Genomic DNA, 10,124 nt, shown 5'->3' on the forward strand with positions numbered 1-10,124 from the left:
ATGTTTCACTGAATGTCTTGTTCAAAGAAGATTAGGCTTGTGCATGTACAGAAATTAATCAGTGCCTTGATCATGATTAGTAGTGTCTGAAAATCTGCAGAAGATAAGGAGAATCTTGGTTAAGGCTGTATATTGTGTCATTAGACACATGTGTAACTTTCATTTATACTTTGGCTATCTAAATGGCAAGAGATTCAGTGTTCTTTACCAAAATGGTACAATTTTCTTCTTTATAGTCTATTCAGAATGTCATTTTCTTCGTCAGGTTAACTTTGGTAGTTTCTGTCTTCTAAGAATTTGTTTATTTCAACTATGTTTCCAATTTATTGCCATCTAAAATTCATAGAATTCTAGAATTCTTTTTATCATTTTGTCAGCATTAGTGGTAGTCCTTCTCTCATTTCTGGTCCTTGTAATTTGTTTCTTTCTGTCTTGTTAATCAGTTTCCTTGAACTTTTCAAAGAATTGGCTTTCATTGTGTTCCTATTTATTTTGCATTTCCAATTTTATTGGTTTCTTCCATAATCTTTTAATTCTACCTTCTGTTTATTTTAGGTTTAGTACACTTTCTTCCCCAGTGTTTTAAGGGGCAAAATAGGTTATTGATTTAAGAGCTTTCTTTTGTAATATAGGCATAATACAGGTTTAAATTTCCTTCTGAGTACTGCTTTTGGTGCATCCCATAAGTTTTGTTATGTTGTATTTTCATTTTCTATTCATCTCTAAATATTTTCTGATTTCCCTTGTGAGTTCTCCAGATTTGACACATTGGTTATTTAAAAGAGTGTTGTTTAATTTCCATAACTTGGAATTTTCCAATTTTCCTTCTGTTGTCGATTACTAACTTCATCTTGATATGGTCAGAGAAGTTATATTTTATAATATCTATCTTTTAAAATCATTGAGACTTACTTGTGACTGAATATATGGTCTCTGCTAGAAAATGTCCCACATACCCTTGAGATCAACGTGTATACTATTGTTTTTGGGTAGAGTGTGTTTTATATGTCTGTTACATCTAGTGAATCAATGTGTGTAAGTCTTATGTCTCTTTACTGATCTTCTTTCAGGTTTTTCTATCCATTATTGAGAGTGGGTGTTGAAATGTTCAAAGATTATATAGAAGTGTCTGTTTCTCCCTCTATTCTGCCAGCTATTGCTTTAGCTATTTAATGGTCTCTTGTTAGGTGCGTTATGTGTTCATAATAGGTTTATCTTCTTGCTATATTGAACCTTTATTAATACATAATGTCCTTCTTTGTTTCTTGCAGTCTTATTTGATTTGATTTGTTCATTCTGCTATTCTTTGTCTTCTGATTGGAGAGTTTAAACCATTTACATTTAAATTACTGGTAAGGAAAGACTTACATTCTGCCATTTTGATAATTGTTTTCTATATGTCTTTTAGCTTCTTATACTTCATTTTGTGTGTTACTCTTTGTTTTGTGTTTAGTCAAATCTTTGTTGTGAAATGTTTAATTACTTTCTGATTTCCTTTTGTGTATCCTGTAGCTATTTTCTGTGTGTGTTGCCATGGGGATTTATTTAACATGCTAAAACTACAACACTCAAATTTTAAATCCTAGCCTTTAATATTTTCTCTCAATAGGGCAAAATGAGAAAAATAAGGGGAAAAATGGTGTTAGGCTTTTAAGTTCCCTGGAATTCCATTCAAGTAGAAGAGGAAGTACTTGCAACAATGGGACAGTGTTGCAAAAATATTGCTGCTGACTTCTTTGTCTATACCTCTGATCAGAAGAAGCAATCAGCAATTAGAGCACAGATACCTGATATTTGGATAAGAACATCCTTTTTGCCTGCTTAGGCTCCTTAAACCTGTATGTAAGCTGCTTTTTGAACACATGTTCAGCTGCCTGCTTTGAGACTGAGGGGTGGTGGAATGGGTAACTGTACTGTGATAAGAGATGAAGCTAACTGAAATTATCTGCAATTTACACTTACAGACTTCTCCTGGGTGTTGCAAGTGATCAATTGACTGCAGAGTGTCAAAATAGTTATTTTAGAAAGATTCTGCAAGTGGAATTGTTGTCTAGGTCAGAAGACAGATTCCTGGTGCTCCACCATCGTCTCAGAATCTTCCCCACCTCCATATATACCTCTGTAGGAACATGTATTTGGGAAAGTTTCCAGTACTGTCATGCTGGAAATGAAACTGCATCCTTGACAGTAGGGATGGAAAGATCTTCAACGGAACAATAGTTCTTCTCAGGAATTTTAACTGACATGCCATAGCTTGTGCTTTTTTTTATTTTAATTTTTTAAATCTTTTTATTACATTATGTTAGTTACAATACAGTACATCATTAGTTTTTATTGTAGTGTTCCATGATTCATTATTTGTGTATAATACCCAGTGCTCCATGCAATACATGCCCTCCTTAGTACTCATCTCTGGTTATCCCATCCCTGTTACCCCTCCCCTCTAAGACCCTCAGTTTGTTTCTTAGAGTCTGTTGTCTTTCATGGTTCATCTCCCCCTTCATTTTTCCCTTCCTTCTCGTAATGTCCTCCATGCTATTCCATATATTCCACAAATAAGTGAAACCATATGATAATTGACTTTCTCTGCCTGACTTATTTCACTCAGCATAATCTCCTCCAGTCCCATTCATGCTGATGCAAAAATTGGGTATTCATCCTTTCTGATGCCTAAATAATATTCCATTTTATATATGGACCATATCTTCTTTATCCATTCATCTGTTGAAGGGCATCTCAGCTCTTTCCACAGTTTAGCTATTGTGGACGTTGCTGCTATGAACATCGGGGTGCATATGGTTCTTTTTTTCACTACATCTGTATCTTTGAGGTAAATGCTCAGTAGTACAATTAATTGGTCAGGGGGTAGTTTTATTTTTAATTTTCTGAGGAACTTCCACACTGTTTTCCAAAGTGGCTGCACCAACTTGCATTCCAGCCTTGCCAATATTTTTTGTTTCTTGCCTGGTTAATTTTTTCCATTCTAACTGGTGTAAGGTGGTATCTCAATGTGGTTTTGATTTGAATCTCCCTGATGGCTAATGATGATGAACATCTTTTTATGTGTCTGTTAGCCATTTGTATGTCTTCTTTGGAGAAGTGTCTGTTTATATCTGCTGCCCATTTTTTGACTTGATTATTTGTTTTTTGGGTGTTGAGTTTTAGAAGTTCTTTATAGATCTTGGATATCAGCTCTTTGTCTGCAATGTCATTTGCAAATATCTTCTCCCATTCCATGGGTTGCTTCTTAGTTTTGTTGATTGTTTCCCTTGCTGTGCAGAAGCTTTTTATCTTGATGAAGTCCTAAAAATTCATTTTCACTTTTGTTTCCCTTGCCTTTAGAGATGTGTCTTGAAAGAATTTGCTGTGGCCAATGTCAAAGAGGTATTGCCTATGTTCTCCTCTAGGATTCTGATGGATTCCTGTCTCACACTGAGGTCTTTAATCCTTTTAGAGTTTATCTTTTTGTATGGTATAAGCGAATGGTTGTGTTTCATTCTTCTACACATAGCTGTCCCATTTTCCCAGCACTGTTTATTGAAAAGCGTTTCTTTTTTCCATTAGATATTTTTTCCTGCTTTGTCAAAGATTTTTGACCATAGAATTGTGGGTCCATATCTGGGCTCTCTATCCTGTTCCATTGGTCTATGTGTCTGTTTTTGTGCCAGTACCATGCTGTCTTGGTGATCACAGCTTTGTAATATAGCTTGAAATCAGGCAGTGTGATGCCTCCAGCTTTTTTTTTTTTTTCCCAACATTTCCTTAGTGATTAAGGGTATTTTCTGGTTCCATACAAATTTTAAATTAAAAAAATATATATTTTTAAATTTATTTGACAGAGATCACAGGTAGGTAGAGAGGCAGGCAGAGAGAGAGGAAGGAAAGCAGGCTCCTTGCTGAACAGGGAGCCCGATGCAGGGCTCGATCCCAGGATCCTGGGATCATGACCTGAGCTGAAAGCAGAGGGAGCCACCCAGGCGCCCCTGGTTCCATACAAATTTTAAGACTGTTTTTTCCAACACTTTGTAAAATGCCAGTGGTATTTTGATTGGGATGGTGTTGAAAGTATAGATTGCTCTTTGCAGCATAGACAGTTTAACAAAGTTTATTCTTCTGATCCATAAGCATGAAATGTTTTTCCATCTTTTGTGTCTTCTTCAATTTTGTTCATGAATGTTCTGTAGTTCCTAGGGTATAGGTCCTTTACCTTTTTGATTAGTTTTATTCCAAGGCATCTTATGGTTTTTGGTACTATTGTAAATGGAATCTATTCTCTAATTTCTTTTTCCATAGTTCTATTGTTAGTGTATAAGAAAGCAACTGATTTCTGTGCATTGATTTTCTCTTCTGTCATATTACTGAATTGCTGTATGAGTTCCAGTAGTTTGGGGGTGAAGTCTTCTGGATTTTCCATATAAAGTATAATGTCATCTGCAAAGAGAGAGAGTTTGATTTCTTCTTTGGCAATTTGAATACATTTTATTTCTTTTTGTTGTCTGATTGCTGTTGCTAGGACTTCTAGTATTATGTTGAACAATAATGGTGAAAGTGAGCATCCCTGTTGTGTTCCTGATCTTAAAGGAAATGCTCTCAGTTTCCCCCCATTGAGAGTGATATTCACTGTGGGTTTCTCACAGATCAATTTTATGAAATTAAAGAATGTTCCCTCTATACCTATATTCTGAAGAGTTTTATTCAGGAAAGGATGCCATGCTTTATCAGGAGCTTTCCTGAATCAATTGAGAGGACCATTTGGTTCTTCTTTCTTCTCTTATTAATGTGTTCTATCATATTGATTGATTTTTAAATGCTGGACTACCCTTTCATCCCAGGGATAAATCCCATCTGGTTGTAGTGGATAATCCTTTTAATGTACTGTTGGATCCTATTAGCTAGGATCTTGTTGAGAATTTGGCATCTATATTCATCAGGGATACTGGTCTAAAATTCTCTTTTTGATGGGGTCTCTCCCTGGTTTTTGGATCAAGGTAATGCTGGCTTCATAGAATGAGTCTGGAAGTTTTTCTTCTGTTTCTATTTTTTTAAACAGCTTCGGGAGAATATGTATTATTTCTCCTTTGAATGTTTGGTAGAATTCCCCAGGGAGTCCATCAGGTCCTGGACTCTTGTTTTTTGGGAGGTTTTTGATCACCATTTCAATCTGTTGCTGGTTATTGGTCTACTCAGGTTATTGATTTCCTCCTGTTTCAGTCTTGGAAATTTATATGTTTCCAGGAATGCATCCACTTCTTCTAGTTTGCATAACTTACGGGCGTATAGCTGTTGGAATAATAATTTCTAGGTTATTATTTCTATTTCTTTGGTGCTAGTTGTGATCTCTCCCCCTTTTATTCATAATTTTATTAATTTGAATTTCTTTCTATTTTCTTTTGAATTAAGTCTGGTCAGTGGTTTATCAATCTAATTAATTCTTTCAAAGAACCAACTTCTGTTTTTGTTGGTATCTTCTACTATATTTCTAGTTTCTACTTCATTGATCTCTTCTCTAGTCTTAATTATTTCCCTTCTTGTGCATAGGTTAGGCTTAATTTGTTGTTGATTCTCCAGTTCTTTAATGTGTAAGAATAGTTTGTGTATTTGGGATTTCTCTATTTTTGAATGAGGCTTAGATGGCTATGTATTTCCTCTTTAGGATGGTCTTTGCCGTATCTCATAGGTTTTTGACCAATGCGTTTTCATTCTCATTGGATTCCATTAATTGTTTAAGTCCTTCTTTGTTTTTCTTGTGACCCCTACATTCTTGAGCAGGATGGTCTTTGTCTTTGAAGTGTTCGAATTTCTTCCAAAATTTTCCTTGTGATTGAGTTCCAGTTTCAAAGTATTGTGGTCTGAGAGTATGTAGGGAATAATCTCAGTCTTTTCGGTTGAGACCTGATTTGTGGTCTCTTCTGGAGAAAGTTCTATGAGCGCTTGAGAAGAATGACTGTTCTGTTGTTTTAGGGTGGAATGTTCTATGAGGTCCATCTGGTCCAGTGTGTCATTCAAAGCTTTTGTTTCTGTGTTGATATTCTGCTTAAATGATCTGTATTTTTGCTGAGAGTGGAGTGTTAAGGTCTCCTACATTTTATGTATTATTATTATCATTATTATTTTCATTTATTTATTTTCAGCATAACAGTATCATTATTTTTTCACCACACCCAGTGCTCCATGCAATCCGTGCCCTCTATAATACCCACCACCTGGTACCCCGACCTCCCACTCCCCTGCCACTTCAAACCCTTCAGATTGTTTTTCAGAGTCCATAGTCTCTCATGATTCACCTACCCTTCCAATTTACCCCAACCCCCTTCTCTCTAACTCCCCATGTCCTCCATGTTTTTTGTTATGCTCCACAAATTCTTTATTTTGGTTAACAGTGGGTTATATAATTGGCTACTCCCATGTTAGGGGTATAGATATTTACAATTGTTAGATATTCTTGTTGGATATAGTGTCCTTCTGTATCTCTGACTACAGTCTTCAACTTAAAGTCTAATTTGTCTGATATGAGAATTACTACTCCGGCTTTCATTATTCATTGGCATGAAAGATGGTTCTCCATCCCTTCACTTTCAGTCTGGATGTATCTTTAGGTTCAGAATGAGTCTCTTGTAGACAGCATATGGATGGGTCCTATCTTTTTATACAATCTGCAACTTTGTCATTTTATGGGAGCATTTAGGCCTTTCATGTTGAGAGTGATTAGTGAAAGATACAATTTTATTGTTACAATTTTGCCTGTGAGTGCCTTGTTTCTATAGATTATCTCTGTAAATTTCTGTTCTGTATCACTCTTGGGGTCTTTCTCCTTTCATAGAACCCTCTTAATATTTCTTGCAGGGCTGGCTTGGGGGTCTTTCTCCTCTTATAGAATCCCCCTTAATATTTCTTGCAGGGCCAGCTTAGTGGTCACATATTCTTTCAGTTTTTGCTGGTTTTGGAAGCTCTTTATTGCTCTATCCATGCTAAATGACAGCATTACTGGATAAAGTATTCTTGGATGCATGTTCTCATTTAGTACCCTGAATATGTCTTGCCAACCCTTTCTGGCTTGCCAAGTCTCTGTGGACTAGCCTAATGTTATTCTGATGTTCCTTCCTCTGTACACATGGAATCTCTTTCCCCTAACTGCCCTTAAGATGATTTTCTTGGTTTTAAGATTTGCAAGTTTTACTATTACATGCCAGGTCATTGGTTTATTCTTCTTGACCTTGGAAGAGGTTCTCTCTGCCTCTAGGACACAAACGCTTGTTTCATTCCCCAGATTAGGGAAGTTCTCAGCTAGGATTTGCTCAAATATATGTTCCAGCCCTCTCTCTCCCTCAGGGACATCAATGATTCCATCATTGGAACATTTTCATGACATCATTTATTTCTCTAGTTCTGTTTTCATGGCTTCTAAGCTGTTTCAAGCCTCCTCATTTTCCTTCTTTTCTATCAGTTTGTCTTCTGGATCATGAATTCATTCTTCTGCCTTGTTTACCCTAGCTGTTAGAGTATCTAGATTAGACTGGATCTCATTCCTAGCATTTTTAAGTTCTGCCATCTCAGCTCTCACTTCTGCCTTTAGAGAATCTATGTTGCCATTAATAGTTTTCTCCAATGTAGTTATTATCTGCATAACTGTTACCCTGAAGTCTATTTCTGACATCTTGTTTATATCCATATCCATTAGTTCTGTGGCAGAGGTCACAGTCTCTGAATTTTTCCTATGCTGGGGGTTTCTCCACTTAGTCATTCTGTTGAGGGGTGGTTGAGGGAATGTTTAGAGTCCAAATTATTGGCAACAACCTAAGCAAGATGCACTTGATTTATAGGGACCTTAGGGTTGTCAGCCTCTTGTTCTTTCATCTGTTTTATAGGGGAGGGGCCTGCAGTGCTATTACTCAGGCAAACCTGTTTGGGCAGAGTTTCTCTGCCCTTTGCGTGGTGGGGGGCTCAGTGAAAACAGGTTTTAGGGGCTTTTATTCTCTGGCAGCTTTCTCTGGTGGCTCTCCACATCTTTTATGTGAGTTAGAGCAGAAGTAACCATATCTGAACTTCTGTCTCAGAACAGAAATATCAGAGCCTGTTCTTCAGTAAAAACTGCAGGCCATACTCTCTCCATTTTTGTCTGTGCTGCTAAAAACCACAGTGTTCTGGGTTATGTGCCCCACAGCAGCCCTCCCAGCCCTTGCTTCCAGGTCTAGGCATGTCTCTGCCCTTTGTGTTTCTAAAGCCACCCGCCATCCCGAGTTTACAGTGCACTCCTGAAGTTCATGGTCATGACAAATATTCATTGAAGGTGTCAATTTCATAATATTTAGGAGAATCTTTGGCTCAAATAAAATACCCCAGGTTAAGAAAGACCATATCTGGCAACAGCCCACCTATTTTAAAAGTTTCCAACAAATAATTCTTCTCTGGTCATACTGTCTTGGTTGTTTCTGCTTCCTAAATTGTTCTCACCTCCTCTCCTGCCCTTTCCCCAGCCAGTTGTATCTACCCACCATCCATGCCAACTCAAGAACTTTCCACTTTGGAAGCCATCCCTGACTGTAGCAAATCTCATAGTTCCTTGTCTTCTTGACACATTCTATGATGCTCTGTATAACTTTTATCTGTATGAAAGTTGTCTGACTTTTTATGAGTGACGATCTTCTTCCCAGCCTACCTGTGGAAGTAACTTGGTAGCAGGGTCCTCCAATATTGATAATCTAGCCCTGTTTTTTTCTTTAAATTGTGTACAATCTAAATTTGACAAATTGCTTCATATAAGGAACCTTCTGATGGTAAAAATTAGAATCCAAATTCTAAGCTGAACACAAGATTCACATTTTTCTAGCTTATGAGGTAAAAAATTAAAAAAAATAAAAGTATGTTTGAAGCTTATAATTAACCTATCCATTTCATGTTTCCAAGAGTATTCAGAGAAGTAATCTTAACATTTTACTGATACCTATTTAAGACGCTGTCTATGGCACTATTCTCCTTCAACATTTTCCCATCAGTACCTGGAAAAAATAAATGAACATTTTTACACAACTTATGGGCAATAGATAAGAATGCTCCTGACCAGATATTACAGGTGCAGGTGCTTTGGAGACCCATATTCCTCTTACTTGAATGAAGGACTGAGAATCAATGGCCCACCAAACCTCTAACCCATACAACACTACACCATATCAGCCCACTTAGAGAAGGCCCACAGGTGAGAGCTCCTTAGCAATACGCAAATGCCCATGGCACTTTAGAATCAACTTTAAGTGACAACAGATGATTAGCTGAAATTACCCTCTATTACATTTTTAAAGGTTTTGCATAATGAATAATTACTATAGATTGTGGATAAATGCAAGTCATGAAGTACAAACTCCTCAAAAGTAGAGCATTAATAAGATTTGAAGTTAAGTTAATAAATTGAACAAAATATAAGAAATCACTGTGTTCAGTATACCATACCATATTTAACATGTATTTTAGTCAATTTTAGACAATTAGTCTACAAAGTATCAAGCTGGGGAGAAGAGACAAGATGTGCACTAAAAATTATGAATAACAGAAGATGACATAGCCAAAGTTTCAAATGGGTATATCAGATCTCTTACAGATGAGAGAATTTGGCCTAGTTTAGGTAAGGAGAAAGGCTTTCTGGGAAAAGTCAGATTTTAGGACCACCTTAACTCAATAAAAATTTAAGGAAAGAAAAGAGGTGTGGTTAGGCTGCTGTTATTAACCAACAAAGCATGAATTTTTGTCTTTCCCCTCTTATGTCAAAGATGAACTTTCTATATACGCCAGGTAATGACAAAAACTCTCAGGCTAATCACCCATTGTTATCATCAAGGTATTTGGGTTTTAAAATGAGTTTAAAAAATAGTGGCTCAAGGTCTAAAAAATCAGTATTTTTCCATTCTTGATTTTATGTGAGGAGAATGGAGGAAAAGTAAGTAAAAAATGGTGGCTCCGATTTGCCTACCATCAATGGGAAGTTAAGTTGTCTATCCACATTTTTAATTAGGGAGAGAATATATACACAAAGACTGTAGGTGAAGTATTACCAGGATGATCCAGAAGGAACAATCCACTTCAGTATACAGAAATACATTTTTGTTTTCAGTGGAAGAGGAGTAGTACACAGA

This window comes from Mustela erminea, chromosome 3 (genome assembly GCF_009829155.1).
Source record: "Mustela erminea isolate mMusErm1 chromosome 3, mMusErm1.Pri, whole genome shotgun sequence".
NCBI lineage: Eukaryota > Metazoa > Chordata > Mammalia > Carnivora > Mustelidae > Mustela > Mustela erminea.